Source organism: Alosa pseudoharengus, unplaced genomic scaffold (assembly GCF_046254945.1).
Source record: "Alosa pseudoharengus isolate Yale_2024_CS ecotype anadromous, Long Island Sound unplaced genomic scaffold, YU_APseudo_1.1 YU_APseudo_1.1_scf_3, whole genome shotgun sequence".
Classification (NCBI taxonomy): domain Eukaryota; kingdom Metazoa; phylum Chordata; class Actinopteri; order Clupeiformes; family Clupeidae; genus Alosa; species Alosa pseudoharengus.
The window spans coordinates 40,085,661-40,099,510 of NW_027468718.1; the positions used below are offsets into that span (position 1 = coordinate 40,085,661).

Below are 13,850 nucleotides of genomic sequence, written 5' to 3' on the forward strand. Positions count from 1 at the left end.
AGCGGCGCAATTGAAATGCCCCGCTCACTTCCAGGCTACGAGTTGTAACTGAAAACGGTACAATCGAACTTTCTCAAAACACATCCGAATTACATAATTTTGATGTCAACTCAACGTATGTACCCCCAATCATCCGGAAATCGATCTAAAGTGCATTTTACTCCGGATAATTCCTTTAAGAGATGGCTTACTCTTTTCCTATTTTTCTTCTTATTTCAATGTGGTTAGTTTTTGCTTTCAACCTGATTATATAGGCAACCAATTATCTGAACTGTGCTGGGATCTATTATAACTTAAACATTATAGTATTTATAACTAAAATATTCTGGATGTTATTATGGTGTGTGGTCAAAGGACGGGGCATTTGCCCCTCTTGATAGTGGTAAACGCGGGACACTACCCGTTCAGCGGACAACATCTAAGCTGAAGGCCCCGGTAGTGCTTAGGCTACCGGGAAACTCCTTTCCTTTTGCTACTATTAAGAAATGGTACTCATTGTTGTTGTTATTACTGTTTCTACCTCATCGTTCTATGAGGTATTCGTGTGTTCTGTCATTGGATTTGAACAGATACAGTATGTGCATACAGTCAACAATACAAAGTTTTATTTTTGGTTTGTTTGTTTTTGTTTGTTCTTCTCCCTTCCCCATCCAATCTGCCCCGTTTCAGTCGCTCTCCAACCATTTCCCCGAAGACTCATTGTTGACATTCAGTATCTCACAGGTTTTTGCCCATTTTGATGGAAGTTAAGTTAATTAGTTATAACGTAAATGGCCTTCATAGCCCTGTGAAAAAAAAGAAAATCCTTAACCAATTAAAACAGCTTGGCTGTGGGATAGCATTTTTGCAGGAAACCCATCTATCAGATAAAGAACATGACAAACTGAGTAGAACATGGGCTGATAAAGTCTATTTCTCCTCTCACATGTCAGGGAGAAAGAGAGGAGTAGCAATATTAATTAAGAGAGGTTTAAATTTCACACATATTTCCCATTATACAGACCCAGAGGGCAGATACATATTGTTAAATGGAACAATTGATGGTATTCGCATATCTTTATGTAATATTCATGCTCCCAATGAAGACGACCCGATATTCATTAAAAACGTATTTGGTCAAATCCTAGATAAGAGTGATGGGATTCTCATTGCAGGTGGGGATATGAATTGTGTAATGTCTCAACTAAAGGATAAAGCCCCAGTGACAGCATCTACATCGGGCATCAGAATGAGTAAAGCACTGAATCACCACTGTCAAGAAATAGGGTTAGTGGATATTTGGCGATATAAACACCCAAACAGCCGAGACTTCACATTCTACTCTAATAGGTATTCATCATACTCACGCATTGACCTTTTGTTTACTCCTAGAGAAGAGGCGCATAGGATAACAGACTGTAAAGTACTTCCAATCACACTTTCAGATCACTCTCCAGTAGTAGTTCAATGGTGCGTGGGTCAAAGAAAAGGCTCTAAAAACTGGAGGCTTAATACATCCCTCCTCAATGACCCCACATTTGTTCAATTTGTAGAAACAGAGCTGAAAAAAATATCTGGAACTTAATATTCATCCAGAAACATCTCCACTGATATTGTGGGATTGTGCGAAGGCATATTTAAGGGGTCGTATTATAGCTTTTTCCAGTGCGAAAAAGAAAGAAAGAGAGTCTGAACGCATAAGATTAGAAAGTAAAATAGAAGTACTTGAACAACAACATAAAACCACACACTCTCAAGACATATTGAAGTCTCTGATGGATACATTTAGGCTACTAGACATTTTGTGCACCTGTGCAGCTTCTCATGGTTCAGATGCCATGGTTTTGTCCTTAGACGCAAAAAAAGCGTTTGACCGTGTGTCGTGGAAATATTTATTTCAAACCTTGGTACGATTTGGATCTGGTAACAAGTTTATTTCATGGATTCGCATCCTGTACTCGGGACCTAGGGCTGCAATTAGAGTCAATGGGCACCTATCACAGCCTTTTAATCTTGAAAGAGGTACACGCCAAGGCTGCCCTCTGTCGCCAGCTCTTTTCGCCCTTTGTATTGAGCCATTTGCGCAAATGATTAGAGACAATACAAACATATCCGGAATTAATGCAGGAGAAGAACACAAGATCTCATTATATGCGGACGATGTGCTCCTGTACTTATCAAATCCAGCAAGTTCTATACCTGCTTTAATGGACAATGTCAAAACATTTGGAAACTACTCAGGCTATAAAATAAATGTCAATAAAACTGAGGCAATGGATATCAACAGGCGAATTTCAAAAACAATTCAAGACAATAGTGATTTTCATTGGCCAAGCGAAGGTATTAACCCATTCGCGCTGGATGCTGCATGACGCAACATTGACCCTCCCGCTGGATGCTGCGTAGCGCAACATTGACCCTCCCGCTGGATGCTGCGTAGCGCAGCATGCTTTTTATTTCATGTTTCTAGGTGCTACAGAAGCTTAGATATTACATTTTGGTAGACGTTGACAATTTTTAGTCTGTTTTCAGAAAACCCTCAGGAAATAAGGTTATTTAGGCTAGAATGCCATAGGATTCTATAGGCGTTTTTAGCAGGCATTTTAGGAGTAAATGGGTTAAATACCTTGGCATTGTAATAACACCTACGCTGGATAAACTATACAGTGCTAATTATGACAAAATAATTAATAAAATTACACAGGATTTAGCCCGCTGGTCTTCTCTTCCCTTGTCCCTGCTGGGACGAATATAATCTATCCATATGAATGTTCTTCCAAGGTTACTGTACCCATTTCAGATGCTTCCCATTCCCATACCTAGACCAGTATTCTGTATGTTGGACCGTTTGATATCCCGCTTTATATGGCAGGGTAAGAGGCCCAGGATACAACTTAAAACCCTGCAGCTTCCTAAACCTGATGGGGGACTTGCTTTACCATGCCTAAAATTATATTTTTGGGCTGCGCAACTAAAGCCCATGGTTGCTTGGATTATTAATGACACCTCAACCAGGTGGTTAGACATAGAAATGTCACAATGTGAGTATACACTTCAACAGATATCTTTCTCCAACATATCATTGGAATCCGGTAGAATAAATTTGTGGACAAAAAACACTGCCTTAATCTGGAGAGAAATACAGAAAAAAACATAGCCTACCAAGCTCCATATCCTCTTTATCTACAATAAAAGCCACTCCCAATTTTACCCCACTACAGTTAGATGCAGGGTTCAAACACTGGGCTAGATATGGACTTATTTACATCCACCAATTAGTTCAGTCCAATAACATAAAGTCATTTTCCCAGATTGCAGAGGAGTTTGGGCTTCCAAACACTGATTTCTTCAGGTTCCTTCAAATCAGACAGTTCCTTAATAAACACGAAGAGGTTGAGAATATTCGCTCACCATCTGCAATAGAACAGTATTTCATCAAGGTTCAACTAGGTGAATATAGTAGGAAAATTATTTCCTGTCTTTATAATTTTCTCCAGAGTATGGAACCACACAATACCTTGTATATCAAATCAAAATGGGAGGCGGAGCTTGGGCAAGATATCTCCCTGGAATCTTGGGTTAACATCTGTTCTGAAGCGCACAGAGTAACTTCCTCCAATAGCTGGAGAGAATTCAAGTGGAAAATGGTAGCAAGATACTTTAGAACTCCACACATAACAGGGAAATACAGTTCCTCAGCGACAAGTTGCTGCTGGAGGAATTGTGGAGAAACTGACTCAAACTTTGTCCACACCTTCTGGTCCTGTGGGAAGCTTAAGAAATACTGGGATGATATCTACACAACATTGGTTGATATCTTTAATATAGAGATCCCCAAGGATCCGTTGGTTGCTTTGTTGGGAGTCACCCCTGATGGTTTTGAACGAAGAGATGATATATACCTTCTGCAGATCCTTCTTGCTGCAGCCATTAAGGGTATCACTGTAAATTGGCTGAAGCCCATTGTTCCTACACTTCAGTGGTGGAAAGAGTGAGTGTGGGAGCTCTATAGAATGGAGGACATAACCCATAAACTGAGGCTCCAGGGGGACAAACTTCTTAAGAGATGGACCCCTGTCTTATTAACAATATTTTGAAAAAAGAGAGCGATTACCCCCCCCCCTCTTTTTCATTATAATTATTTAAAAAAAAAAAAATAATATATGTGCATGTATATGTGTATATATGTGTATGTAGGTGCGTGTATGTATGCATGTGTGTAATGTGTATGTGTATATATGTCAGGGATGCAAACAGAGGTATGGTCAAAAAGGAGTGAGATTATCGAAGCCCACGCCCCCGCAGGAAATATCATATAATTACATTTTGCCACCACCTCTGCCATCTAGGGCTCACCCTATTCACACAAAAATTTTCTTTATATGAAAATACACTGTCCCAGTTCCTTGGAAATTCTTAAAAGTAAAGAATACTGAGACAACGCTGGAAAATTTGGCATGTCCCTTTTTTTCAAATTTTTTTTAAAAGTCTGACATTTTGAATTTGTGTTTGGCTGTCTTGACCTCAATCCCTGTTTCAACCTGTAACCCATGGGCGGATTATGAACTTTCGGGCCCGTGGGCCCAGATGTATTAAGGGCCCCCCACTTATTGCCATATATGTGGGAGGGGGGGTTTGGGGGTCCTCCCCCAGAACATTTTTTTATTTTTCTGATGTGATTTCCTGTATTCTGGTGCATTTTGGGGATGGCCAATACTAAATTCAATCAGATTCATAGCCTACATCCTGATTTGTTGATATTGAGTCAATGATTCCATGCAAAGGCTTGGGCTTCAGGGCCCCCTGGCCCCGGTAGGCCCGTGCAGTAATCCATCCCTGCTGTAACCAAGACCAGTTCCACTTTGTTTTACAACCCTCATCCACTTTCTTAACTGTTAGTGCCTCACTCTCATCAAATTCTCTCATTCTGCAAATGAAAAGTTGCATATATTAGCCATAGTGTTACCCTAGACCTGACAGTATCATAACAGAGTGCAAAATAGTTCACTTCACTCTGCCGCCTTTCTCAATGCGCCCTAAAATAACGTTCTTCTGCACAAAAATGTACAGTTAAAATGTATCAACAGTAGTGCGGTCTGTCTGTTAGGATAAGCCCACACATCAGTTTCTCACCCTTATGTGGTAGGCAGGGCTCTACACTAACATTTTTTTCCAGGAGCACTTGTGTGCCCAAGTTAAAAAATGTAGGAGCACAGACAAAAATTTGGGCGCAGTCAGTTCTGTACTTAACTTACACATAATCTAACATTACACTCCAGCTAACAGTTAATCATGCCAGTGCACCAATTGCAAATATTAAGAATGACTGACAACATTTAGGCTACAGGAAACAGGATTTTAAAGATCAGTGCCTACTTTATTTTCAGTCTGTTCTATTTTCCTATATTTTGTTAATGTAAAATAATATAATACATTGGCATATTTGCATTTAGCCTGTATATCAAGTATCCTGCCAAATGTAGGCTAATTTATTTATTTGTGAATCCATCTGTAGCTAATCCAAATATGCCCATGGTGACCTATCTGACTGCATACTACTACTACTACTAAAACAGTCCGTTTTCTCTTCCACAAAACCCAACATAGGCTATCAAGGATGTATATTTTTTTATCCTTTTATCTTTTATTTGAAATATCTGCATTGATGGGGGCAGTAGGCAAACGTTAGGCCTACTTTCGTTTTGCACTTCAGCTTGTATTCGGTGTAAACAAACAAGCATGCGTGGAAGCCTGGAGTTGTCAGTAGCGTTCTACCTTTGAATAAAATGGGAGGGAGTATTACGGGAGGCTACTTTTGTGCCTGTTCGCTACAGCTATATTTTGCATATTGCAGCCAATACGTCAACTGGGCTAAAAGGCATGTTTGGTTACCTTTCCTTCTCTCACTGCATTCTCAGAATCTTATCCTGTTCCTCCTATATCCGATGAATTCGGTGGATAGAAGCACTAATTTCTTCAATCTTTGCATCTTGGCTGGCTAGTCTAACTTTCCGCTTTTTCTGCGCGCTCTTGGATTTGATAGAAGCGACTACTAGCGAGCCACAACGCGAAACTGCTAACGTTGATGGGAGGTGTAGTTTTTATGCTGCATTCGCGACATGATTCTATGGTTTGCACCAGTAATGTTTCTCGATGTTGCGGTGTATGTAACATTAAATCCTTGCAGTGAAGTGCAGCCCATTAGCAGTCAGATAATGGTGCGCAGCCAATGGGATTTTTACGTGCGCAGCTTTTTGATTTAGTGTTGTCTTACACTTCCTATGTTTCATGGACTGTAACGGTAGGCTGTGTGTTTATTTAGTCATTTTAATACAGAATTAACTTTGATGAAATTATAATCAGACACTTCAACCCCCCCCCCCCCCAAAAAAAAAGAAAAACTCATCGGATCTGCACGATTCACACAAGTCCCCCAGAAAGCCGTGAAAAAGGCGGCATCCGCCAAAAGGCGCGCCGTTTGCATCCCTGATATGTATGATATGTTTATTTCTGTATTCTTCCTTTTATTTATTTTATTTAATTACTGTATTGGATTTATGCTGACTATCTTGATAAATAAAAAATAAGTAAAAAAAAAAAAAAAGAACTAAATACGTTCACCCGTAATATCCAATCGAAATTTGTGGCGAAGCCGCCAAACAGGAAGTGAGAATATATATCAGCAACCCTTGCATGTATCAAAGCCAAACTTTATAGATGGAGTGAGGACCCCATCAGGAGGATTGGTGACCTTTGACCTCTAGGGGGCGCTGCAATTAAGAAACATGCCTTTTGGCCTTCAGCTACAGTTGTGCTTAGAATTAAAACGCACTAGTGGTGTCTGGTAATACTGTTGGAGTTCCTTAAGCCGACCCAGGTCAACTTGTGATGTCATCATAATTAATTCCGCCGCCATATTGGATTTAATCAAAAACACAAAAAAAGTTTTCGCAGGTCACAAATTTCAGCTGATCCTCACCAAAATTGGCAGAGACCATCTTCAGATCATGCCTGATCAGTGCATTGCTTTTTAGAACAATTGACAGAAGCATTCGCCTGTAACAGCCAATCGAAATTTGCGGCAAAGCCGCCAAACAGTAAGTGAGCTCATATCTCAGCAACGCTTTCATGTATCAAAACCAAACTTAGTACATGTACCTCGGACCCCATCGGGAGGACGCTCAAGAAATTTGGTGACCTTTGACCTCTAGGAGGCTCTGTAATTGACAAAAATGCATTTTGGCCAATAGTTGCTGATGTGCATTATTCTTCAATGGAAGTCAATGGTAGCCCATAGAACCGTCTGGTAAAAAGTTATACAATTTGGCACACTGATTGGGGAAAGTCCAATAATTAATTTCACCAAGTTTCATGCCGGCTCCTCAAACGTTCTAGCGCCACCAACAGGCCAAAGTTGGACGTGTGTTCACGGACGTAAGTTTTGACTCGTTGACCCGAATGTCAAAATGAGGTATCATTGGAATCCTTGGGCCAAGCCGAGGTCAACACACCCTATGACGTAAATTTTTGACCTCTATGTTTAAATCACAGCAAGTGTGATCATATCTCAGTAGATCTTTTATTTTTTATGTGAAACTGATGACAGCAAGTTCCATCCAGTTAATTCTAATGCCTGTGTGCAAGGTGTGGCGGGGTGGGGCGATTGCGGCGGTGGGCTGGCTGGGGGAGGGGGCGGCGACACTCAGCCCTGGTTCAGCCCCACAAAATCAGTTATGTTTTGATGTGAAACTTGACCTCGTAACTCACCCAATTTTGGATTGTTTGCCATGGAACTTGCTGTGACTGCTTGATGCTATATGTCTGAAGCAACCGCATAGCTACATGGCAAATCTGGCCTGCTGAACTGACTGCTTGGCCCCCTCATTGCTGCTTGCAGCTATATTTGTTATGTGTCTTGTTTGTGGAGCGCTTTGTGTTGCACTCTGTGCATTTTAAATGCGCTATAAAAAATAAAATTGACTTGAATGAAACCTTTGAATTAATCGTCATTGTAGATATCTAGCGGGCTCGTTCTGTCTCGCAGCACGTTCATTGTACAGTCTATAAATTAGACGCGCCATCGTTTACTTCAATTTCTAGTCGTTTCAGCTGCACGCAACGATTTTGTGAAAATTACTATGAAAACCAACACAGAAAACGGTCTCTGGCTTAACATAAGTCACCTCTCGACAGGGTGTAAAATGTAAGGCTAGACTTAGAGAGAGAGCAGCCTAAAGGCTGTGGTACGGTCGTGCGTCACATTTGTGCGTGTCCAAGACGTGTGTCATTATTGCCGTGGACGTGGATCACTATCATCCTTCAATGTTGAATAGTTTAGACGCCGAGTTTAAAATGCGCAAAACTAGTGCTGGGCGGTATGACCAAAAATGTATATCACGGTATTTTTCAAAATTCTTACGGTTTCACGGTATATGACGGTATTTTTTTTGCATAATCAGATGTTCACAGCATTTTCTACAGGTTGAGAGGAATTGCTGCAGTACATTGACTAAGGATGGTCTATTTTACTGTCATGATGTAGAATACAGAATGTCCACACTAGTGGTAGGCCTAATACAGTTTTGCATGGCCCCAGAAAATGATGCTGTTTACAAAGAGCCACTCATGATTCTAATGAAGAATCTAATCAGAATGCAAAGACAATTGCAGTCAAAATACTTTACTGTGCAAATTTCACAAACATCTTGTATAAAACCAATACAAAAATATTTATACTTTTTTGAAAATTATACAATTTAAAATAGAAACTCTCTGCTAATATGCTTACTCTGTCAAATAGGCCTATCAGAAACATGCCTTATTGTTATTGTGTGGTTTACATGACGTTAGTGGTAGGCTAACGTTAACTTCATATGGATGTGGATGTCTTGTTAGCCTGACATGAGCTTCGTTTCGGTTCGCTAAGCAAAACATTAACAAAAAAGTTCGTTTTGGTGCACTGATGACAGTCAGGATCATTTATAACTAGCCAGCTAGTATTGCTCAGTGCATGTCTATAACATGCTTTACTTGCTACCTGGATAATTTCAGCGAATATTCTTAAGGTGAGATGAATGATAAGATCATTAAACTTCACTGTGTTCGGTGGGTTGCTAACTAACGACATCACCTACTAGCCAGCTAGTTACAGCTGTTGAACAATCTCAATAAAATTTTCGTGACGGTAAATCCCTTTCAATGCAGTATCCCTTAACGTTTTTCCTTAACTAAAGAAACAATTTAAGGTTTTCTGTGCAAAACCCTTAAATAAACCTCTTACCTAAGGAGAAATTAAGCATTAAGGGTCATACTTCAGGAGAAAAACTGAAGGTTTTTTGTGTTTACCCTCACTATGCCTTGCAGTGGCACCATGCGTGCGTGTGACAAAAGTCCCGTCTGAAACACTGTCGTGCGGCGCAGCGTTCCAAACGTTGTGTAATCAAATACACCGGTATGGCGGTATATTAAAAATTCATATCATAACGAAAATATACACCGGTATACGGTGTGAACCGGTATACCGCCCAGCACTACGCAAAACCATACAAACGCAAGGAGCTACATGACGTTAAATGTTAGACCAAGTTCGTAAACTTCAACATTAGCCAGCAAAACATTCAGCCTAACATTTTGACTGCAACATGCAATGACGTATGACACTGCAGAGAAACTTAACGTTAACCATTCAACCAACGTCAACCAACATTCCTTTGACAATAGACTAGCCTACGACCAACAAACATGAAGGCATATTTATTTACAGACTGCCCTTTTTCATCGCACAATAAAAATTCCACTGGAGCAGATTTGTACGCAGCCTCAAAAATAGACAGCACTGTTTACAGCTCTTTCAGTCACGGTAAGTCGCAGTAAAATGTAATTTTTAGTAGGCCTACGTAGTTAGATACACTTATGAGATCCCAGACCCCACTTTGTAGTTATACGCGCCTGTCTAGCTTAGTTGCTCTATAGGCTAATATAGAAAGGGACAGTATCAGGGAAAGAAAGAGACAGTATCAGGGAAAGGAGTCCAAAGCGAGTGTGTGTATCTGTGTCAAAGAGTGCATCAGGGCAAATATAGGTAAGTTGGAAGCTACACCAGGCCCAACTGAATCGTTCCGTTCGCGACGCGTAAAATCCATTTGACAAGAATGGTCTATTTTTTTCGAACGTACGCGCCGCTATCACATACGGAGTTTACTACTTCCATTGATTACAGTGGAAGCTAATTGTTGCAGCAGACACAACGCGAACGGAGCGCTTCAGTTACGTGCCTGGTGTATCTTATAACTGAGATTAGGAAATGTTTCAACCACAAGCATCACACACAAAGGCACCAAGGGGCAGAGGGGATACCAAAATGTAGCCAATAAATAGCCCCGAATCAGAACAGAAACCCAAATGATTGCCTGCATCTTAGTCGGAAGATGTGCCCAATCGTAGCCTTCTCTGACATGCTGGACTTTTGTATCATCGCTATGGTAACCACCAAACAAGTCTTCTTCTGCATTGGTTTGCTGCGTTTTAGGTGTTCAGATTCTATGTGTTCCTCCTACTGTAGGGGCATGTTTACAGCAGTTCCGTTTCACACATGCACAGTCTACGCATCAACATGACGCGCGGTCTTAACCTCAAAAACGTGACACATGCCGTAAAAATGACGCAATTCTCGTTAAACGCTCACCGTAAGTGCGCGTGTGCGGGACGCAGACCATAGGCATAAGTCAGCATGGTGCAACAGGCACAATATCATTTTAGACATAGAACGTTGAGTTACGCCAGTCTTAGCTTAAGTCCTGTTGGTACAACCCTCTCCAGGGGCCCAGTGGCTCATAATTCATCCATGCCGCAGGGTATAAGACTGTTCTTGTTAATAACTTAATTGTACATTTTGAAGAAACTTTTCCATTCTATTAGGTTTTTTTTTTTACATAAATCAGGGATTAGACATATCAATAGAGTCAGGGGACAGACATTTTTAAAATTAGGGTTAGGAATTTTTTTTGCTTTGTGCGCCAGGGTTGGAATTTCACAGCAGCCACAGCGGCCATTGCCATGGCCATGGTCGTTGCCCTAGAAAATCGGAGGTTCACAGGCCACTGTGGCCTTTGTGCCCCCTTCTTTCAATATTCTGCTTTGCTTCCGACTACTAATTTATTTTTATGTAGCCTATGGCCTGTCAAAATAATCTTAGCATTCACAGCGCAAATTAATTTAGTCTTTTACGCAGTGGAGAAAGTGACAGCACATGGTAAAAAAGAAAGTGGGTCCAAATTTACCCATTCTTCTCTTCTCTCGGGATGTAGCCTACTCATCACACAGACATCAGATATCACATCACATGAAAGAGCTTTTTCTCACCTTTTAAACAATGTTAGCTGCTAGTTGCTGTGGTAAACGGTTTGCGAGAAAAGTAACTTTAAATGTAATCATATTATTCTACAGTTCTGCACCCATCTCCCTACCCATTCATCTAGGTGGAATACTTTACAAACTCTTCACTCAACACATGACCAACACATGACCACAAACCATATATCATAATAAACAGCAGACCTTACTGATCACAAAGGTGTAAAGCATTCCCCTGTACAGTTAGCTGTTCCGGTTTTGAATTTGTAGCAAATTTCGACATGCATGTCTCCAACTTTGGGCTATAAGTTTCACAAAGTCAGATATCTGTAAATATTAAAATCAGGAGACAGCGTTTCCTCTAAAAAAATGTAGCAGTGGGGGCAGGACATCCGTACAAAAAAATTGTATTGGAGTTCATGTGGTTAAACCACGTTACTGCTTGAACATAGATGTTGACAATGGAGAAAATGCTTTGCCTACTTGGTTTCTGACAGAAATTAAGTTTTGTGCCAACGTGTTGTAGAAACACAACCCACAACACAGCCATTATTTGGTACAAATCTCCTTTACCTTCTTTGGTTATAGTCCTGCGATTCACTTAATGATCACAAAATGCTAAGCATGCACGTGGGCCAGGGGTCTCCAACCTTTTTTCCTCCTAGAGCTACTTTGACAAAATGGACATGGCCGAGAGCTTTTATGTTAGTAGTAGCATGCCATGTATAGCCTTCACCCAAAACTGCTGAATAAGATTTGTATGCTTTTTAAAGGTTCCTTTCAATTTCCTTCTCTCTTTGTAGACTGTGAATTTGATTTCCCAAGTGACTGGGTTATCAGATTTATGAACATCTTCCTCAAAGCTTTTGGAGAGCTACTTAGAAACAGGTGGGGAGGTACTGGCTCGCAAGCTACCTGTTGGAGACCCCTGATGTAGGCTGTTTGAGTTTCTTAAAGCTGAGCTGTGCTTAAATTGTTCAATACATGATTTCATAGCAGGCCAAATAGAAAATAAATGTTAAAAATAACCTAGATATCTGTAAATATTAAAATCAGATGATTTACAGTGCTATGTAATATGTCATGTTTCATGTTTTTGTAACATTTCATACAGTGATGAAGGTCTACTGTGTTAGAGTAAATACAACTTTGATCATTTTTATGGGCCTAATATGTCCAACTGAAGGCCAAGTGGCCTTGCCCCTAAAATTATGAAATTCCAAGCCTGGAGCACGTGCACTATGACAAAATCTCACTCCAGCCAAACACCCAAAGTTGGCAACCCTGCAGTATGTGCATGCACTATAGTCCGCATAATAAAGAAATGCATTTTTTATGGTAAGGTTTCTTTAATCCTTCTTCGACATTAAGAGAGCCAAACTGGGATGTTGTGATGAGGTTTTCTAAACGGTTTTTTATTATTATGACCGCCGCGCAGCGAAGCGGCGGTCATATAGGTTTAGTCAGATTTTTTTCTTTTTTTTTTTTTTTTCTTTTTCGCATGTCCAAATTTCTGTCAATGATTCCCGGGACACTGAAAGACCGGGGTAGACGAAACTTGGTGGGCATGTAACCCCATATGGATAGCATGGAACCATCGTTTTTCGTTTTGATCTGTAGCCCCCCCGCTGGACTGCACCCCCCGAAAGGAGGGTAGGGCAGACACAGTTTTCTGTGAATATCTCGAGAACCGTAAGGTTTAGGAGGACCATTTTTTTTTTGTATGTTGATCTCAAGGGGCCATGTCAACCCATTCCATAACCACTCATTTCATGTATAGCGCCACCTAGTTAAACACAAAAAAGTAAAAATGAGGTGTTGTAATCGCAGGTATCTGTGACCTAACATAGTCAAAACTGCACGAAATTGGAAGTGTAGGATCATTATGACACCCTCTGAATGCACGCCAAGTTTCGTGGAATTCCGTTCATGGGGGGCCACACAATAAATTAATTTATGTTACTATACACCAACTGGCCTGTAGGTGGCCGGAGACAGTTTTCTGTGAATATCTCGAGAACCGTAGGGCCTAGGAGGTCCACCTTTTTTTTGTATGTTGATCTCAAGGGGCCATGTCAACCCATCCCATTACCACTTATTTCATGTATAGCGCCACCTAGTTAAAAATTAAAAAGCAAAAAATTAGGTGTTTTCATCACAATATCTCTGGCTGACATGGTCAAAACTGCACGAAATTGAAATTGTAGGATCATTATGACACCCTCCGAATGCATGCCAAGTTTTGTGTACTTTCGTTCATGGGGGGCCTTACAATAAAACAATTTATGTGTACATTTAGTGACGTACACCAACAAGGATTCCCGGGACACTGAAAGACCGGGGTACACAAAACTTGGTGGGCATGTACCCCCACATGGATAGCATGGAACTGTCATTTTTCGTTTTGATCTGTAGCCCCCCCGCTGGACTGGACCCCCCGAAAGGAGGGTAGGCCAGACACAGTTCTCTGTGAATATCTTGAGAACTGTAGGGCCTAGGATGACCATTTTTTCCGTATA

At 40.8% G+C, this 13,850-nt stretch overlaps 1 protein-coding gene across 5 annotated transcripts in view; it reads right to left on the bottom strand.

Moving 5' to 3' along the window:
- armc8 (armadillo repeat containing 8) overlaps window positions 1-13,850 on the bottom strand; it is a 253,834-nt gene that overhangs the window by 236,238 nt on the left and 3,746 nt on the right. The window lies entirely within an intron of this gene.